Source organism: Pan paniscus, chromosome 1 (genome assembly GCF_029289425.2).
Source record: "Pan paniscus chromosome 1, NHGRI_mPanPan1-v2.0_pri, whole genome shotgun sequence".
Lineage (NCBI taxonomy): Eukaryota > Metazoa > Chordata > Mammalia > Primates > Hominidae > Pan > Pan paniscus.
Genome location: NC_073249.2, coordinates 177,673,674 through 177,695,192, shown reverse-complemented (window position 1 = coordinate 177,695,192; position 21,519 = coordinate 177,673,674). Strand labels below are relative to the sequence as shown.

The following is a 21,519-nucleotide window of genomic DNA, read 5'->3' as shown; positions in this document are numbered from 1 at the left end:
ATACATTAAATGGGAAATGTTGCTCCCCCTGAGACCTGCTGTTGCCCTCAGGACAAGCCATCAAAGTAGTCTGTGATACATGCCTACTCCCACCTCCCAATACTTTATCTATAGCCTTATCTCTCCCCATGTCCTATTCATTAATTTAAGGAGAAGCCATACTGAACTTGTTGCTTGTTTTTCCTGGAACACATCAAACTGTTAGTTCTGGGCACATACTGCTGCCTTTGCCCAGAATGGCCTTCCTGCTCCTGAACAGCTAGGTAACATCTCTTCATGAATATTTCAAGAGTTAACTCAAGGGTTGCTGCAGCTAGGAGGGTCTTCTTGATACCCCATGTAAAATGGCTACCTCATCTTCAGTGTCCCTAAGCACAGCCTTGTAACAAATAATTGTATCTTGCATTTGGTGTAATTCTGTCTATTCTGTCTATCTCTGCATCAGTTGCATTTGGTAAAAATGTGTCTTCTGCTTCTGGACTGTGAGTTCCGTGAGGGCAGGGAATGTGCCATGCTTTTAACATTCTTCTTGTCCAGACAGGGTCTGGCATGGAACAGGTGCTCAAGGAATATTTCATAATACAATGAATGAATTAAGTTCCCTAGGGTCCTTTAAGTTTGATCCAGAAGACTTATACATAAATAGAAAACAGTAACTCACAGATCTCCTCAGGAAGGAGTCAGTCCAAACCATCTACATACATTAAAGCATGGAGAACAAAGTGGAAAAACAAAAACAAAGATGTAGAAGTCAACAATGACTGGAATTACTGCTCTTTGAGGAACAGCTCTAACATATCATTTTCGCAGCAGTGACTCTCACCATTTTATCTCCATATGCCATTTTTCAATCCAGACTGAGCTGGTTCTCTAGTGTAAAATAGCCCCAATGCTATTGAGAATGGTTCTGTCAATGAAAAAGCAAGACCATTCACAGTGAAATGCATTTTACCAGGCCTATGCACATATTTCAACAGAGATTGTCTCATAAGTTCTCTGAACCTTGGTTTTCCTATCTGTAAGGTATGGATTATATCCTGTCTTAGCGCCTATACTAGCAAGGCTAATTCATGACATGAGGCATCTAGTGTAAAAATGCTCCAAGCACTGTTAACTTGCTCTATCCTAGAACCTGTGGAAAGAATATCAGAAAAAAAGTTTGAGCCAATGTGTTGCTGGCTGATGATGGCTATCAGTGGTCGCCAGGTACTATGTTAGAACTCTGCAAAAGACAGAAGAGATGGCCTGAGGGGCTATGTTGGAGGACTCTAGGGTGACTGAGTGAGCCCATCATTGAGGAAGCTTCATAAAGTGGGTAATATGGGGTTAGGATCAGAGGTTGCTCTTCTGTATTCCAGCACCGAACACAAAATAGACATTTCATAATTTTAAAAGGAAGGAAAGGAAATGGAGGGGAGGGGAGTCATGCTTAAAGGCCCAGCTCACTTCTGTGCAATCCTATTCAGTTTACCTAATCTACACACACACACACACACACACACACACACACAAACACAAATACACATCTGCTGCTCCCTCAGACCTAAGCTGGGTGCTAGTGACCCTGATATGAATGAGACATAGTCCTTACTTCAAGGACTAAACTGAGACAGACCCAGAAATAGACAATGATAATTTGATGATAAATGCTGTGAAAGAGAAATTCAGGAGAAAGGGACACAAACTGAGCAGGGATTGACTAACTCTACCTGCAGGGTCCTGGAAGACTTCCCAGAGAGGAAGACACGTAGTTAGGTTAGGCTCTGAAGGAAGAGTAAGAGTTTCCAGGCAGAGTGGCCAAGAGAGGATTCTAGGCTGAGGTCACATTGAAAGCAAAGGCAATGGGGTTGGTGGTGGTGGTAACACAATCAGACATTATTGGGAAGCCTAAGGGTTAGTGTCTAATGGCAGAACAGAAGATGTGGGAGAGAAAGTTGCTGGAGCTAAGGTAAGAAAGACAGGATGGGGTCAGTCCAGCCTTACCCCGGATCAGGCATAAAATGTGTTCTAGGAAAGGGAAACAATAGCAGCAAAAATGACCGGAATCCAGGATTTGACTAGAGGAACTATTTTTAGAAAATCATAGATTGAAAAAGTAAGGGAGGAAAGGATAGGATTTAAAATTTGAGACAAGCAACTTCTTATGGCTTTTTTTCCTTTTATTTGTCTAATCTCACATCATTCTCTACTCACCACTCTTGCCACCTAACCCTATCCCATGGCTCTGCTACATATATTAAAGATAATTAATAAGACTGCCTGGTTTTTAATCCCACCTCTATTATTTATTAGTTTGTTGAACTTGAAAAGTTTCCCAACATTTCTTACCCTCAGTTTTTAGAGCCACCAATGAGTATCCATTGTATGGAATGCTATGTGCTTTAATAATTTCTATTGATCATTTTGTATGTGTCAGGTCCCATTCCAAGTATTTTTGTGTATTATTTCATTTATTTCCAGACAATTGTTTTAATGTAGGTAGTATTTGTGTCCCTATTTTATAGATGAAGAAAGCAAAACACAGTTTGAGAATTTGGTCTCAGGTAACACAGCTATAGGTAGAAGACAGGGTTGGAATCCAGGCATTTTGATGAAAAAGCCTGTGTTTCCAACCACAGTGAGTAAGAACCTCGACTTCACGTGCCTAAGGTTCTTCAAAAAACTAAAAATAGAGCTATCATAAGATCCAGCAATCCCACTGCTGGGTATATACCCAAAAGAAAGGAAATAAGTGTATCAAAGAGATACCTGCACTCTCATGTTTGCTGCAGCACTGTTCACAATAGCCAAGATTTGGAAGCAACCTAAATGTTCATCAGTACATGAATGGATCAAGAAAATGTGGTGCTTATACATAATGGAGTACTACTGTTCAGCAATAAAAAAGAATGAGATCTTGTCATTTGCAACGACATGGATGGAATTCGAGGCCATTAGCTTAAGTGAAATAAGTCAGGCATAGAAAGACAAACATCACATATACTCACTTATTTGTGGGATCTAAAAATCCAAACAATTGAACTCATGGAGATAGAGTTATCAGAAGATGGGAAGAGTAGTGGGGGTTGGGGGACTGGTTAGGGAGGAGGTAGGGACAGTCAATGGGTACAAAAAACAAATTGAATAAGACCTAGTACTGGATAATGCAACAAGGTGACTATAGTCAATAATAATTTAATTGTACATTTAAAAATAACCAAAAGATTATAACTGTATTGTTTGTAACACCAAGGATAAATGCTTGAGGGGATGGATACCCAATTTCCCATGATGTGGTTATTATGCATTGCATGCTTGTACCAAAATATCTCATATACCCCATAAATATATATACCTACTAGATATCTACAAAAATTAAAAATAAAAAAACTAAAACCATAAAAAATAAAAAGGTATCTAGCATTGTGGGGAATCACAGAATCCATGTGTCTGTGTGGTGTGATGAAACACAGAACTCTAATGAATGAGTGAGGGAACGAATGAAAAAATGTTGGTTGAAACGGAAAACACCTAGCTGAGAGAAAAACTCTTCTTCCCCAGGTAGCTAGCCAGGAGAATGAAGAGTTGGTAGCTATAAAGTGGGATGGTGGTGGTGACTGTCTCATTTCATCAGATATACTTGTCATACATGCACCATTGTCCTGAGCCCATGAATAAAACACTGAGAAGTGCCCCAGACACCCTCCAAGGAGCATGATGGGGCCTCAGGGGCCACACCAGGCTCCCTGTGTAGCCCTATGATTGGGCTTCAGAAAGTACCTGTTGCCATTCTTCTGCCTCATCCATCATCATTACAGCCAACCCAAACATCTGATTATGAAGGCACAGCCTGGTAGCAGTGAGCAGCCAGGGAGCACAATGCCTCCAAGCCAGAAGTAAAAGGACTGGGCATGGAGGAAATCATAATTCATCAGCTTCAGAAAACTCAGAATGCTGAAGGCAGCACAAAGCTAATGCTTCTGACCTTATAGAGAAGCAGAAAAGCCAAGGGAGCAGGCTCAGTGAGGGAGGCGACACAGGAGATGGAGCAGGAGATAGGTTTTTCTGTCCACAGATGTCTGCAAGGTGGTGGGGTGGGGGAGGAGACATCACAGAAATATCTGCTAGTCTTAATCATTCTGCAGAATGACATCTGAAAATCCATGCCCTGGAGACTCTGGGGTAGGACACAATTGCCTGAACTGTCAGACAGTTTAAATGACTGTCCCGAAATCATACAAATAGAAATAGAAAGGCAGATTTAAACCCAGAGCTCTGTGACTCCAAAGTCTATGCTCTTTCTCTTCTACCACACTGCCCCATGATTACACAGGAGTGTACTCTAAGATGTGTGTGCCCAATTTCACACCACTGCTGCATGTCAGGTTGAGAGAGAGAGAGAACAAGCTAGCAAGTTGCCACTAGCTAGATCTTATCTACTCCAAATTTCCTATTCTCATCCCCATTTTATACTGATCCAGGCAGAAGCAGTAATGTGACCAAGGTCACACAGTAGCTAGTATAAAGGTCTCTGAATTTCCACATACCTCGTAAGAGGAGAAAAGTTGCCACCTCCAGGTTTCCAGTGAAAACTATACTTTCCAGGCCAGCTAAGAGTTTGAAGGTCATTTACCAAGATGCTTCACACGCATGCTTGTTTACTTAAAAAAAGGAAAGAAGCCTAATTATAGCCCACTGAGAAATAAGATGTTGATGTATAAATGAAATTATGAAAAAAACATCTAATGGCATGCTTGGGAAGAGCCTATAGGCTTGAAGGATGGATAGTGCTTCAAGCAGGGAAGGAGACGGGGGGTGACAAAGCCCTGTGGCCAGGTCTTAGGCTGGGGGAGAGGAGTCTCAAGTCATGCAAGTTGCTTCCAGTATCTCCCTATGCACTATCCTGTCTGTGTCCAAAGCAGGGATCTTTCTGCATCCTCAGAGGGTACCTGCAAACCAAAAGGCAGTGAGATACAATGCAAAGAACTTGGGTAACAAAATCACATGGGCTTGGCTTTGCAACTTATCAACTGAGTGGCCGTGGGTAAATCACCTCACTTCTCTGAGCCTTGATTTCTTCATATCATCAATGGAGATAATACTTTGTAGGACTATAGTACAATTAAAGGAAACATACATAAAGTATTTAGCATGTTCCTCGAATACATTAGGTATTAATAAACTTTATTACACTGATTAGTGTCATTATTATTACTATCTATCCCTCATAATGTGAGGAGCATGTCACTGGGTTTCCAGTGGTTTCCATGGTAGTCTCCAGGATTTGGCTATTTTCTGTTAAAAGGACATGGCTTTTCTTTAAAAACAGTGGGAATTGCATGTTTCTCTGAAGTAAAAATGTTCAGCTCCCACTCAACACCCTACCTACCTATTGTGGATATAATTCTGAGGGGGAGGTGGGAATTATTTCTTTGAAACTTATCACTGAGCCAGAACTGAAACTGCTGAGCCAGGCGCAGTAGTGCCTTCTGACTGTGGTAAGTGGGGCCCCTCCCAGACTTTGGAGTGTCTTTTGAAAAATGTCTATGTCCTTCTTTAGTACCTGGGCTGGCTGTGCAGTCCAAGCAGGATGTCCTGAGCCCTGGTTCCTCTGGGTCCTGGTCACTAGACGTGCCTACCTTGAAATTTTCTCAGTCCTCTTCCAGTGCTCGAGATCAACCAGGACTAGCAGTGACAATTGGGCAGGGCATATCTCAGCCCTCCTTTCTCATTCTCAGGGTGTTCGCAATCTTTCTAGTTCCCCAGATGTAGAGACAATCAGATGCTCTGAGAAGGCCCAGAACTTATGGTTATGGGCTTGTCCCATGTCCCAGTTCCAGGATAAGATAGATGCCTGGGTAAGCAGATCACTTCTGTGTATTTCCTTCATGGAATCATACAAGATTGGGCCACCAGAATGGTGCCAACATACTGAATTTGGGTGACTCTCATTTATCTTGGACACAGGAAGAGTCTAGAGCTCTGAGATACTGATAGTCCACCACTGACCTCTGGACTTGAGCTATGTATGGACCCAGGCATTGGCTCTTGCCCATCTATGTTCTAATCAAGGTGCTGTCTCCAGGTTTATAGCAACTGAAGATAGCATGGGTGGCAGCAGGCATCCTTAACCCTGTATCCTCTTCTGCTAAGTAGTTACCAGTCTCTTTACAGTGCTAAGATGTTCTCCAGAAGTAGCTGTCCCTATCATGAGATATCTATCTTCTTTGAAGTCTTTCAAAATTGTTACTCTGTATCTCCAATAAGCCTTTCTCATTGTCTCCAATCCAAGTGTGAATGTTGTGGTCTCTTGGGCCATTAATGAGGTGTGCCATTTGAGAACACACTTTCCTTGCACAAACAGAACAGTTTCTCTCTGTATCTGGGCTCCTTGCTTATTCTTCCTGCTGATGGTGGTATGTGAAAGGCAGTTAACATTGTGCAGTGAACTCTGACAGAGTACATTCTAGGAATGTAGGGACTACAACCTAAAGCTAGAATTCAAGATAAAACATTGTTGGAAGATGTGTTAATCTACGTTTATGCTATACAATTCCTAATGGTACATTTAACATAACCAGCAAATAAATTATTTATTCACATTTTTCTGTATACTTAAGATGAGCCCTGCATTTGTGTACATCATTAAAAACCAGTATTTGTAGGGGTACCATGAATGCTGAAGCATCACGAGTAATGATGTAACCAGTGTTAAGTAAATAGTATTAGGAAACTGCTGAGGCAAGAAGATCTATATTGTTTCATTACAAATTTGTCCCAAAAAGCCATGCATTGTGCGTAATAACAGTAGTGCTAGCTTTTTCTGTATGTGGGAGATATAAAATTGTCTCCAGAAACTATGCATTTGACAACAAAGAATATGAAAAGATGGCTCCGGATACTTCACATGCACTCATTGAACAATAAACAAATACCTAAGTATCTTCTCTACACATTATTCTACATCTTCATCTAAATTCATGGACCTCACATCAGGTCTATAAATTTTGTAATACAATTTTTAATCAAACTGTTTATATAGACATAGGCATCACAAAAAATCTTTGCCTGGAGCCCTGCACGCCTTAGGCGTGGCCTTGGTGAGATCAGTGTAAAACATGTCTAGCTAGTGACTTAACTATGGAATCTTGTCACCAGAGACAGGATAAAGGAAAATATCTGAGGACTGCTTGGTACATTGTCGTTCCTCCCTTACAACTGAAGGGTCACTACAAGTCGCACCTATGCACCTACAGGTATATCATAATCAGCCATTAAAAATAAAGTTTCAAGGCAATCTTTCACAATTTGTACACATTCTCACAATATAATATTACAAGTGAGCAGCAGAATTTTATATATATTCTAACATTCTACTATGTAAATGGAAAAAGCATAGAAAAAAAGACAAAGGAAATAGGATACGATATTGAGTTGTCTTTAAGAGGAGAAATCTGAGGGGATTTTGCTGTTTCATGTGTACTTTTCACTACTTTCAAAATTTGCTACAATAAAATGTACTATTTTCACTTTTATTTTTCAGTTCACTGAATTTCTTTCAACATGCCTCTCTCAGTACTCTGCACATGATGTTTCCTTTTGCCTATATACTCATTCTCCCCAACTACTTACTTTCATTTGGCTAAATCCTATTTATCTTTGAGATTCCATCAGCAACATCACTTCCTCCAGGCACCCTTCTCGGATCCCTCAAAGCTGCATTAAGTGTTCTTCCAATGAGCTTCCACGTTATCCTATAGATTCTTATCATTCTACATGTAACTGAAAGTTTGTTTGCCTCTTTCCTATCAGTTCTACACTCCAGTGATGTCCATTACTGTGCTTGGCAAATAATGAATACTGAGAAATATTTCTGAAATTAATAGATTAATGAAAATTAAAATACAATTTAAAACTCTCTTTAAAAATATATACATGTAGGCCGGGCGCGGTGGCTCACGCCTGTAATCCCAGCACTTTGGGAGGCCGAGGAGGGTGGATCACGAAGTCAGGAGATCGAGACCATCCTGGCTAACACGGTGAAACCTCGTCTCTACTAAAAATACAAAAATATTAGCCAGGCATGGCAGTGTATGCCTGTAGTCCCAGCTGCTGTGAAGGCTGAGGCAGGAGAGTGGCGTGAACCTGGGAGGCGAAGCTTGCAGTGAGCCGAGATCGTGCCACTGCACTCCAGCCTAGGTGACAGAGCAAGACTCCGTCTCAAAAAAAAAAAAAAAAAGTACATATATATATATATATAGGTATACACACACACATACACATAAACAAAACCTAGGAGATTCAGGGAAGTTTTTGTCACCATTATTTGTTTAAGTTTTCCAATGATAGTTTAAAAAATTTGTTAAGCATGATGAACTTTTCACAATAATGCAATAATGTGTGAGCTGTGCCTCTCTCAAACTTTATTATGATGTTGGCCCATTACCCATCTGATGTGAAGAAAAAAACTGTCATTGCGTGCTTCAGTAAATAAAAAGAGAATCTGTGGAATTGTTGACAGTTACAAAAAAAAAAAAAAAAACCTGGTAATTCTTTGGGGCAGTGTTGAGCAAATAAGTTCCTAAGAACACTAATTCCATAAGATATTCTGGCGAAAAAAGACAGAGAGAGGGTCTATAATCAAATAACTTCAGGAAATACTGTATGCACTGGTCCCCTCTGAAGAATTACAACGTGTAGTAGCATATTTCAGTGTTGTAAAAAGTCCTGCTGTAAAGAATATGGTTAATTTATTTTTAATCCAGTACTTCTCAAACGTATTTAAATATGAATCCTTCCCCCTTTATGTAATACCTATTAACATCTATTTCCCAGAACATTTTTGGAAATGCTGGGTTTCAGAGATAAAGGCTTCCAGAGGAAGGAATTTTCTGGCTCACAGTGAAGGCAACAAATAGGAAAAATACTGGAAAGAGAGACAATAAGACTTAAAAAAAAAAACTAATAAAATGTAACATTTATTGACCACTTACTATACAGCATATAGTATGTCAAGTATCTTACATATACTAGCTTAAGTTTTATAATAAATTTAAAAAGTAGAAACTATCATTCCCACTTAATGAAAAGTAAATTAAAATTCAAAGGGATTAAGTATGCTGTAGACAGCACCATGTCTGTCTGGGTTACTTCACACACTTCCTCTAACCACTATGCTATGAGCACTGAGCCACACAAACCCTCCTTTCCCTGGTGGAATAGGTGACTGAATGGAAGCACTCCCTTCTTGTATTTATTTTCCCTTCTCTTCCCTTCTTTTCTCCCTTTTCTTCCTTCTTTAAACATCCTGAGTGTTCACTCTGTCAGTCACGTGTAGAACCTGTGGTTTCAGAGATGAATAAGAAATGATCCCTATTCTAAAAAAGCATCCAGTCTCGCCCACCAAGTTAGTAATCTTCCAAGCCCTGGGATAGACAAACAGGTGGATAAGAGGAAAGATGACCCTGTGAGTTGCATCAAAAGCATCTGAAAGGCTGCTGAGGTAAAGATGACAACCCCATCTAGGGATTCTTCCCACACATTTCTGGGGCTAGAGCCTTAGAAGAGGTATTTAGCAGATGGGGTGAAAATGTTCATGCACAAATCACCAAATTAATGCAGTTTTCATTAACTAGATTTATTAGTGAACTTGGGGCAAGCATACCTGTCCCTTATTTCAAATATTCTCTGGAGTTCTGGGAGATGAACAATATGCCAATCTGGCCATATGCCAAGAAGCTACCTGGGAAAACAAGTGTATTAATAAAATTTCACCCACACAGGGTTTAAAAAATAAATATAATTCTGGGTAGAAATAAATACGGTCTTTACTTTTAAACTAATATATTAGTTTAAGGTAAAGGGAGCTTTTATCTTCCGAGATCATACTGCCAGTCACACTGCTCTGAGTGTCTGCCTCACAATCAGAATGGAGAGGTCCATTGACAGTTAGGAATATTTTAAGAAGGAAACATGGAAGGGGAGAGGTGGGAAGGAAGGGAGGGAGGAGACTTGGATGAGACAATAGAGTCATAGGAGATTAAGGGACGTTTGGGGCTTTGATACCACCTGGATTCTCCGCTACAAGGTTTAGGTTTAGAAAGATATCCACCACTTCCTCACAGATGCCTCATGATGCCCTAATCTCAAAAAGAATTTTGGACTGACATAGGGAGGCATTTTTGATCTCCCATGTGGATAAGGAGTTTCAGGCCTGCCATTCTTCTTGCTGAAGACTGTCACTGAGGGGAGGAGAGGTGAAGGTAAGGTTCTGCTTGAAATTCAACTAGTGCTGCATAAAGAATGATACACATGAAAAATTGATCATGACACGGCACTCAGGCAAATATTATTAATAATGCAATATTTAAACACACAATATATCCCTCTTAATGATGAAAAGAAATCCAAGGTCAAAGCAAATAAAAGTCATTCCAATGTTAACAAAAGGAAAAGAGAGAATTTCTCTATGCACATCACTCCACAATAGCTTCCTTTATACCACCATCTAATAGAGTAAGTAGCCCTTCCATCAAGAGAGGTAGCAAAACCCTTCTCAACAGGAATATTTCAAACCACTAGGCAGTTCTAGAAAAGTACAGAATTCAGGAGTTTTAGCCCTTCTTTTCTCATCTTCTCTAATGTAAAATGAAGGTAATAATACCTAAACTCTTTCTGGGCCTTGTTTTCCCATCTGCAAAATGAGGAGGCCACTAGATAATCTCCAAGTTAACAAATTGCAATTTTGAATATTTATAATTATGTAGATACATTTGGAAGCTTCTGATAGAGTTGGATACAAGCTCAGTTCCTTCACATACTTGGAGTAGGACCTTGGTCAAGTTACTTATCCCCTCTAAACCCCAGATTCATAAATGATAAAATGAGACAATAACATTCCTACCTCAGAGATTTATTTTGAGTACTAGGTAATTCAAGATAATACTGCTAGCGAGAGAAGACATAAAAATCAAGCCCAGGTCTGTTTAACTTCAAAGACTATGCTCTTTCCACTACAATAGTGGAGAATACCAACAAGAAAAAATGTCTACAAAGCCAAGCAGAGTGCAGCAGAAGCACAGGCTTTCTGCTGTAGAATGCCAGAGGCAAGAACAATTAACGTTGTCTATGGGTGAAGGCAGCAAGTTGTTACATCAGGAAAAGGGCTCTGGAGTCAGAGGCCAGTGATTCAAAACATTTAACCTTTCTTGGTCTCAGTGTCTTCTCCTGGAAAACAGGGAAAGTAACAGTACCTGCTTTACAGAGTCATTAAGAGGAAAGATGTAAAGGTTATGTATATAAGCATTCAGCACAGTACTCAGGACATAATAAAATGCAATAAATAATAGCTATTGCTATTATTATAGTAGGTTCTTTAAATTACATGAAATTAAATAATATTATTATAAGTGATCAAAACTTCTAGACTGACCTCAACACTGCACAAAATACTGGTAACCCTAAGAGAATCGTTAAGTCTAGAATAGCATTATCTATTGGCTTTCCAACTTCTGTATCACAAAAGAAAAAGTCTAGAAAACACAAACTGTGGCCTTCAACCAGGCTTTATTCTCAGAGGTATTATTTACATTTCAGATTTATTATTGTCTCCCATGGTGCTGACATTCTCTTCCATGTTAAAAGAGTACAGTGTTTCTTGGCTCCATAAATAATTCAGGGCTATATTAATATTTTAAGAAGAATAAGCAATATATTTGAACCCTAGAAAAACCATGAGGATTGAAATTAGTTATTTGTAGCTGAAAACTTAATGGCTCCAACATATTGATTGTTTTTTCTTCCAGGTTTTATTGCCCACACAATGAAGAGTGCCTACTCTCATTCTAAATGCTGCATACTTAATTATATCTGTTAGATTTTATTTTTATGAAAACTCAAAAGCATCCAACCATGAACTTAAATGCTTTTGCCCATCTGATGCTAAACATAGAACCATTTGCCATTCTTTAAAACAGTGCACTCTTCTTCACAGATATTTTTCTTAGGATGACAGATGCTACTTTTCAAAAATATAGGTTTTAGAGTTAGCACTTATAACCTTGCTAATGAAAGAGAAGAAAACTATGATGCAAATATGTGTATGCATGATCTTATTTAACCCTTAAAATAACCTCCAATGTAGATAATATCTTACCTTTTTACAGATTAAGGAATTGAGGTTCAAAGACATCAGTAACTTGTTCAAGGTCACAGAGCCAAAATGTGCATCCAACCCTAAAACCCAAGCTCTTTCCTCTAAACCAGGGTGCCTCATAGTACTAATAATGACAGTAATAGGTAAGATATATTGAGCATTTACTATGTGCCAGGCACTGTTTTAAGATGTTTACATGCATTAACTCATTTAATTATCACAACAATCCTTTGAGTAGGGGCTATTTTTATCTCATTCCACAGTTCAGGAAAATAAAGATTAGATAGTTCAAGTGCCTCTTCCAAGTTTCTTTGATATTAAGTGATGGGCCAGAATTTCAAGTCATATAGCCTGGTTCTAGGGTTTATTTATCCTATGGACACTATAGTCCTAGATAGCAAAATCTAAAAAATAGAGAAGTGGGCTTCCATCAGTAGGTGAGTAAAGTAAGATGTCAGGGGGCATCTTCTCAGTTCCACATGGGACAATAAACAGATATCTAATAACAATAAGGTGGCCATGACAGGAAACTCACAGATGATAAGATAACAGTGTTAACAACACCTATTCCTGAATGTGGTCTTGGATCTTTATAGCAAACATGATCTTCCTGGCTGATCTACCAAAGTTGGCCTGCCCAGTAAATGGTAGTCTACCAGGGACCTCTGTACTACATGTGGTTGTACCCTAATGTTTCTTAAATTGTATCTAGACAGGGTACTGCCTCTATTATCTATGATGACAGAGTTCCAGGAAGAGGAAGACAGGTAGAATTAGCTCAAGAGTGAAGAATCTAGATCATCAGACGTTTATTGAATACCAACTAAGTGTCAGGCCCTATGCTGAATCTCTGACTCTTGTTTGCTACCACTGCAGCTACAATAATCTAATATCAATCTTTTGACTTCAACCTGGTCATGCACTTCTAGACCACACATTTCCTTTAACTCAACACATCACGGTAACAGCTCCCTATCTTACATTTGCATTCATCCTGATGTTAATCATCCCTAGAGTAGACAGTAGATGGGAAATTCACAATCCCGGATGCTAACACAAGAGATGAGTCAAAGCTCTGAGAAAGAGCTATTGAATGTAAATGTCCATTTTCCTTGGACTTGAGTAATAAAATAGTGCATTGGCTATATATTGTTGTATACAACTTACTCCAAAATCTCTAGTGGCTTAAGACAGCAAACATTTATTATCTCTCACAGTGTCTGAGAATGAGGAATCTGGGAGTAAATTAGCTAGATTGTTCTAGCTCAAGGCCTCTCATGAGGTTTTCATCAAGCTGTAGCGCTATAGACATCTGAAAACTTTACTGGAGCTAGAGGAACTGCTTCCAAGCTCATTGGCATGGCTTGGAAGGCTTCAGTTCCTCATTACATAGGCCTTTCCATAGAACCTCTTGTGACATGGAAGTTGGCTTTACCCAGAGAGGAAAAAAGAGAGTGAGTGCAACCAAGATAGAACCCATCATATCTTTTATAAACTAATTTCAGAGTAATATAACCTTATCGATTAATATAACCTTATCATCACTAATGCCAGATTTTATTTATCACACATGCTAACTATGGTACAGTGTGAGTGGAGACTCACAAGAGTTTAGGGTGAAGATCACTGGGAGCCATCTTGAAAGGTAGCTATTAATACCATAAATAGCAAAGAATACAATCTTTAGAGCCAACTGAAAGGTATTACTTAACATTCAGGCAAACATACTTTGGAACAAAGAAACAACTAAAATAATTTGATTTAATTTAGATTAATTGGTTGCTGAATGAATTTAGTTCAAGTGGGGGTCAACTATATTTATGATTTTCATTCTTTTAATGAGAAAAAGTTTGGCAGATACTTTTTTCATTTTTATTTTTTTTTATTATACTTTAAGTTCTAGGGTATATGTGCAGAACGTGCAGGTTTGTTGCACAGGTATACACGTGCCATGGTGGTTTGCTGCAACCATCAACCCATCATCTACATTAGGTATTTCTCCTAATGCTATCCCTCCCCTTGTCCCCCACCCCCCAGAAGGCCCCAGTGTGTGATGTTCCCCTCCCCGTGTCCACGTTCTCATTGTTCAACTCCCACTTATGAGTGAGAACATGAGGTGTTTGGTTTTCTCTTCTTGTTTTAGATTGCTGAGAATGATGGTTTCCAGCTTCATCCATGTCCCTGCAAAGGACATGAACTCATCCTTTTTATGGCTGCATAGTATTCCATGGTGGATATGGGCCACATTTTCTTTATCCAGTCTATCATTGATGGGCATTTGGGTTGGTTCCAAGGCTTTGCTATTGTGAACAGTGCTGTAATAAACATACGAGTGCATGTGTCTTTATAGTAGAATGATTTATAATCCATTGGGTATATACCCAGTAATGGGATTGCTGGGTCAAATGGTTTTCTGGGCCTAGATCCTTGAGAAATTGCCACACTGTCCTCCACAATGGTTGAACTAATTTAAATTCCCACCAACAGTGTAAAAGCATTCCTATTTCTCCACATCCTCTCCAACATCTGTTGTTTCCTGTCTTTTAATGATTGCCATTCTAACTGGCATGAGATGGTATCTCATTGTGGTTTTGATTTGCATTTCTCTAATGACCAGTGATGATGAGCTTTTTTTCATATATTTCTTGGCTGCATGTATATGTTCTTTTGAGAAGTGTCTGTTCATATCCTTTGCCTACTTTTTGATGGGATTGTTTATTTTTTTTCTTGTAAATTTGTTTAAGTTCTTTGTAGATTCTGGATATTAGCCCTTTGTCAGATGGATAGATTGCAAAAATTTTCTCCTGTTCTGTAGGTTGCCTGTTCACTCTAATGATAGTTTCTTTTGCTGTGCAGATGCTCTTAGGGAAAGGATTCCCTATTTAATAAATGTTGGGAAAACTAGCTAGCCATATGCAGAAAGCTGAAACTGAACCCCTTCCTTACACGTTATACAAAAATTAACTCAAGATGGATTAAAGACTTAAATGTAAGACCTAAAACCATAAAAACCCTAGAAGAAAACCTAGGCAATACCATTCAGGACATAGACATGGGCAAAGACTTCATGACAAAAACACGAAAAGCAATGGCAACAAAAGCCAAAATTGACAAATGGGATCTAATTAAACTAAAGAGCTCCTGCACAGCAAAAAAAACTATCATTGAGTGAGTTTCTTAATCCTGAGTTCTAATTTGATTGCACTGTGGTCTGAGAGACTGTTTCTTATGATTTCTGTTCTTTTGCATTTGCTGAGGAGTGTTTTACTTCCAATTATGTGGTTAATTTTAGAATAAGTGCCATGTAGTGCTGAGAAGAATGTATATTCTGTTGATTTGGGGTGGAGAGCTCTGTAGATGTCTATTATTTTTGCCTGGTCAAGAGCTGAGTTCAAGTCCTGAATATCTTTGTTAGTTTTCTGTCTTGTTGATCTGTCTAGTATTGACAGTGGGATGTTAAAGTCCTCCACTATTATTCTGTGGGAGTCTAAGTCTCTTTGTAGGTCTCTAAGACCTTGCTTTATGAATCTGGGTGCTCCTGTATTGGCTGCATATATATTTAGGATAATTAGCTCTTCTTGTTGCAGATCCCTTTACCATTATGCAATGCCCTTCTTTGTCTCTTTTGGTCTTTGTTGGTTTAAAGTCTGTTTTATCAGACTAGGATTGCAACTCCTGCTTTTTTTTGCTTTCCACTTGCTTGGTAAATCTTCCTCCATCCCTTTATTTTGAGCCTATGTATGTCTTTGCATACGAGATGGGTCTCCTGAATACAGCACACCGATGGGTCTTGTCTCTTTATCCAATTTGCCAGTCTGTGTCTTTTAATTGGGGCATTTAGCCCATTTCCATTTAAGTTAATATTGTTATGTGTGAATTTGATCCTGTCATTATGATGCTAGCTGGTTATTTTGCCCATTAGTTGATTCTGTTCCTTCATAGCACCGATGGTCTTTACAGTTTGGTCTGTTTTTGCACTGGCTGGTACTAGTTTTTCCTTTCCATATTTAGTGCTTCCTTCAGGAGCTCTTGTAAGGCAGCCCTGCTGGTGACAAAATCTCTCAGCATTTGCTTGTCTGTAAAGGATTTTATTTCTCCTTCATTTATGAAGCTTAGTTTGGCTGGATATGAAATTCTGGGTTGAAAATTCTTTTCTTTAAGAATGCTGAATATTGGCCCGCACTCTCTTCTGGCTTGTAGGATTTCTGCAGAGAGATCTGCTGTTAAGTTTGTTGGGCTTCCCTTTGTGGGTAACCCGACCTTTCTCTCTGGCTGCACTTAACATTGTTTCCTTCATTTCAACCTTGGTGAATCTGACGATTGTGTCTTGGGGTTGCTCTTCTCGAGGAATATCTTTGTGGTGTTCTCTGTATTTCCTGAATTTGAATGTTGGCCTGTCTTGCTAGGTTGGGGAAGTTCTCTTGGATAATATCCTGAAGTGTATTTTCCAACTTGATTCCATTCTCCCCCCATCACTTTCAGGTACACCAATCAAACATAGATTTGGTCTTTTCACATATCCCATATTTCTTGATGGTTTTGTTCATTCCTTTTCATTCTTTATTCTCTAATCTTGTCTTCATGCTTTATTTCATTAAGCTGATCTTCAATCTCTGATATCCTTTCTTGTGCTTGATTGATTTGGCTATTGATACTTGTGTATGCTTCAGGAAGTTATCATGCTGTGTTTTTCAGCTCCAGGAGGTAATTTATGTTCTCTAAACTGGTTATTCTAGTTTGCAATTTGTCTAACCTTTTTTCAAGCTTCTTAGCTTCCTTGCATTGGGTTAGAATGTGCTCCTTAAGCTTGGAAGAGTTTGTTATTACACACCTTCAAAGTGTACTTCTGTCAATTTGTCAAACACATTCTCCATCCAGTTTTGTTCCCTTGCTGGTGAGGAGTTGTGATACTTTGGAGGAGAAGAGGTGTTCTGGTTTTTGGAATTTTCAGCCTTTTTTGCACTGTTTTCTCCCCTTCTTCACGGATTTATCTACCTGGATCTTTGATGTTGGTGACATTTGGATGGGGTCGATTGGACATCCTTTTTGTTGATGTTGATGCTATTCCTTTCTGTTTGTTAGTTTTCCTTCTAACAGTCAGGCCCCTCTGCTGCAGGTCTGCTGGAGTTTGCTGGAGGTCCACTCCAGACCCTATTTGCCTGGATATAATCAGCAGAGGCTGCAGAACAGCAAATATTGCTGCCTGATCCTTCCTCAAGGGGCACCCACCAGATGCTAGCTGGAGCTCTCCTGTATGAGGTGTTGGGTCGGTCCCTACTGGGAGGTGTCTCCCAGTCAGGAGACATGGGGGTCAGGGACCCACTTGAGGAGGCAGTCTGACCCTTAGCAGAGTTCGAACACTGTGCTGGGAGATCCACTGCTCTCTTTAAAGCCATCAGGCAGGGACGTTCAAATCTGCTGAAGCAGTGCCCACAGCCGCCCCTTCCCCCAGGTGCTCTTTCCCAGGGAGATAGGGGTTTTATCTATAAGCCCCTGACTGGGGCTTCTGCCTTTTTTTCAGAGATGTCCTGCCCAGAGAGGAGGAATCCAGAGAGGCAGTCTGGCCACAGCGGCCTTGCTGACCTGTGGTGGGCTCCAACCAATTCGAACTTCCAGGTGGCTTTATTTACACTGCAAGGGTAAAACGGCTTACTCAAGCCTCAGCAATGGCCAGTGCCCCTCCCCGCACCAAACTTGAGCATCCCAGGTCAACCTCAGACTGCTGTGGTGGCAGTGAGAATTTTAAGCCAGTGGCTTTTAGCTCTCTGGGCTCCCTCGGGGTGGGAGTCGCCAAGCTAGACCACTTGGCTCCCTGGCTTCAGCCCCCTTTCCAGGGGAGTGAACAGTTCTGTCTCTCTGGCATTTCAGGTGCCAGTAGGGTATGAAAAAAAAAAACTCCTGTAGCTAGTTCGATGTTTGCCTAAATGGCCACCCAGTTTTGTCCTTGAAACCAGGGCGCCTACTCTGTAGGCACTGGAGGGAATCTCCTGGTCTGCCAGTTGCGAAGGCCGTAGGAAAAGCACAGTATCTGGAGCGGAGTACGTGGTTCCTCACAGCACAGTCCCTCACAGCTTCCCTTGGTTAGGAGAGGGAGTTCCCTGACCCCTTGCACTTCCTGGGTGAGGTGATGCCCCGCCCTGCTTTGGGTCACCCTCCATGGACTGCAACCACTGTCCAACCAGTCCCAATGAGATGAACTGGTTACCTCAGTTGGAAATGCAGAAATCACCCACCTTCTGCATCAATCTCACTGGGAGCTGCAGACCAGAGCTCTTCCTATTCAGCCATCTTGCCAGCAATCTCCCAATGGCTATTTAAACACCTATTTATGATTTTCAAAGGTTCTTGAGACTTTCTTAGGTTTGGACGATTAGCCCCTCAGGGCTAATAATATTTTTATTCTAGTTTCACATCTGGACACTCTCTCTATACCTAGCCCCTCCTGGCCTTTGTGATTGGCTGTTCCTTTGGTGGGTCTACTGGCTTTTTGATTCTGTAACTCACCCAAGATTCTGTCTCTCAATTTTCCCTTTTGGTTCTTCACACTGAAGTCTGTCCACGGGGAAGCACACATACTGCAATGTTCCAACCATAGCTTCTAAGATATTACTCCCTGCCTAGAGCTTAGCAGTCCCTCTCAGGATCATGCCTCTTGGGAAGGAGCCATTTGAGAACCACTTTTTAATTGTGTGGTCTTGAGAAAATTTCAGTTTTCTTGACTTTCTGAGCCTCATTTTCCTATCTGCAAAATGAAGGTAAAATTACTTAGCTACCCAACAAGTGCAATCTCTTACTAGCTGTTTGATCTTGAGAATTTATTTAATCTCACTTTTCTTCATCTGGGCAACAGAGATAGGGGTACCTTTCTCAGAGGGTTGTGAAGATTGTGATAATATATGTTAAGCACTTAGCATTATGGTCAGTAATTAGTTTGCAATCAATAAACACTGGCCACTATGTTAATAAATATCATAACATACTATAATAATAATAGCAATTATGATGATGATGGTGGTGATGATGATGATGATGCTCTGTCTCATTTTTCTATTATGTCCCTAAAATTGACATTTACTCTGTCCAGAAATTGACATCTCATCCCCAAACATGTGCCCTATATTTCTGGAGTTACTTTAAAAGGAATATCATATATTTGCATGTATAAATTCCAGATCATATATGAATCACATGACATAGTCATACTCAGTAAATGTCTGATAAATGAATAAATGAACAAATGAATAAATGTGTTATATTTGCGAAGAATTAGGGTTGGTATTTACTTGTTCTTGCCTATGAGAACAAAAATAAATCCACAACTTAGTATTTATATTTTCATGGAACTGCCTTCAAGTTGATCTTTCATGAATGCCCACACAAATCTGCCATTCCAGTCAAACCAATATAATAAGCTTATCCTTTCTACTTTGTGTAGTAGTAGACAGGTTTTGGACTTTGAAATCTTTGACATGAATTTTAATTATAGCTCCGTCATTTACTACCTCGGAGACCTAAGACAGGTCCCTTAACCTTTCTGAGTTTTGGTTTTCTCCTCTGTAATGTGGAAATAATAATTAGTCCTCAATATAATTGTGAGATTTTGGTAAGCTGATAAATATTTTTAAATGATAGCACAGCAATTAACACATAATAGAAAATCAATAACTATGAGTTTCTTTGTTGCTTTGCTTGATACCTATTTTTGAAAAGCAATTCAGTAACATGTATCAATTCTGAAACTCCTCCTTCTATCCAACAATTCCATATCTGGGTATTTTCCTCAGGAGGTGACCTGAACAAAGACAAATATTTATATATAGCTATATTTTATCATGTCTGCATTCTTAATGGAGCTCTTCAGCAATTGGTAAATAGGCTTTCACAAAGAAGACATTCATTTAGGATAACGCTTGGAACTATTTTAGTGTTTGCCTCATCATCAAGCTAGCATTTAGAACAAGTACTCTTTCACACATTCATTCCCTTACTCATTCAACAAATATTTGAGTGTTAACTATGTGCAGGGCAGAGTGAAAGAGAATAAAGAGATGAATAAGACACTTTCCTCCTTCTCATCAAGCTTATAATGTTGTAAAAATCCAGGTTGCTGATCCACCATTCTTGCCTGATTCTGGCAGACTCTTACTTTGGTCACAGTTCAAATGTCACCTAACGTTTGGTAGATTCTCTGACATTCCTAGTCATCAAAGTACTTGGTTCCTTCCTATTTGCTTCCATAGGATTCTGTACATGCCTATTTTTATGGTTGACCACATTATATTGTTAGCGTATGTTTACAAATATCTTGTCTCTTTTGCTGGACTATGAGCCTCTCAATGCAAAAGGCTCCCCAGTTTTGTTCAAATTTTAAAGGCTGCAGCAACAAAACAGGTAATTACTCTCAATAAATGTCTGTTGATGTATGAACGAATTAATGAACAAATGAAAATCAATCACACATTATAACTATGACTTAATTCAAAATTTTAGGATATTTCCTGAAAGATGAATACAGCTTAAAAGGAGGCTAAAGAAGAGATAGTTTACCAGGTTTGGAAAGCAAGAAAGGCATGATGGAGAGGGTAGAAGTTCATAAGAGCCTCAAAAGATAGAAAGGGTCACAATAAAAAAATGAATCATGGGGTATTCTGGGTCTATGGATTAACCCGAGCAAAAGCACTGGGCTGCGAAAGTTGGAAGAGGGGTATGGTTTATGCATGTTTGGAGGCCAGTATGAAATCCCATTCACGAAGCCGTTAGAAAACCAGGATAGGAAGGGAGGTTAGAACCATTTTGAAGGACCTTGAAAGAGTGAAGAATTTATTGTGAATTTTATAGGTTGTGTGCATAGTATATGTGTGTAGGAGGTGACAAGGAATATATTTTAGGAAAATAAAAGTTACTCAGGAAAATAGTTCCAGCAATATATAAATTATACCTGGATGTAAGGGTCGTGTAGGAGTGAGAATGCAGAGATGCAGGTAGAGACCAAATGGGAGGCTAGAGGAAGGAAATTTAGGTTAGGGTAATGGGGTCAGAGACACACTTATAGGAAAACTACCAGGTCAATTGCCTTAGCTTTGGGGCACCACATATTACATAGCAGCATACCTCCCAAGTATTCACAAAGGGAATACATTAAAACCTCTATCCCCCAGTAACTCGAGAGCAAGATTTCAGTGCTGCTGCTATATAAAATGAATGAGGTCCAGTTCTGATTTTAGAGAGCTTTTTTAGCCCAAAACGGAGACAAAGAAGCGCACAAGCAACTGTAATCTTAGATAGGCTATGATAAGTGACAAAGGCATATGAAAAAGAGATCCCAAAGGTTCAGAGCTCTAGTTCTTGTGAGCTGCTTTGCAATCTTACCTTCTTAAGATGGCTTT

At 39.6% G+C, this 21,519-nt stretch overlaps 1 protein-coding gene and 1 pseudogene across 5 annotated transcripts in view; one reads left to right on the top strand and one right to left on the bottom strand.

The window, feature by feature from the left end:
* Positions 1–21,519, bottom strand: part of LOC100967527 (AGBL carboxypeptidase 4) — a 1,457,032-nt gene that overhangs the window by 609,066 nt on the left and 826,447 nt on the right. The gene's annotated exons all lie outside the window — the stretch shown is intronic.
* On the top strand, positions 8,325–8,435 carry LOC112438744 (small nucleolar RNA U13; annotated as a pseudogene).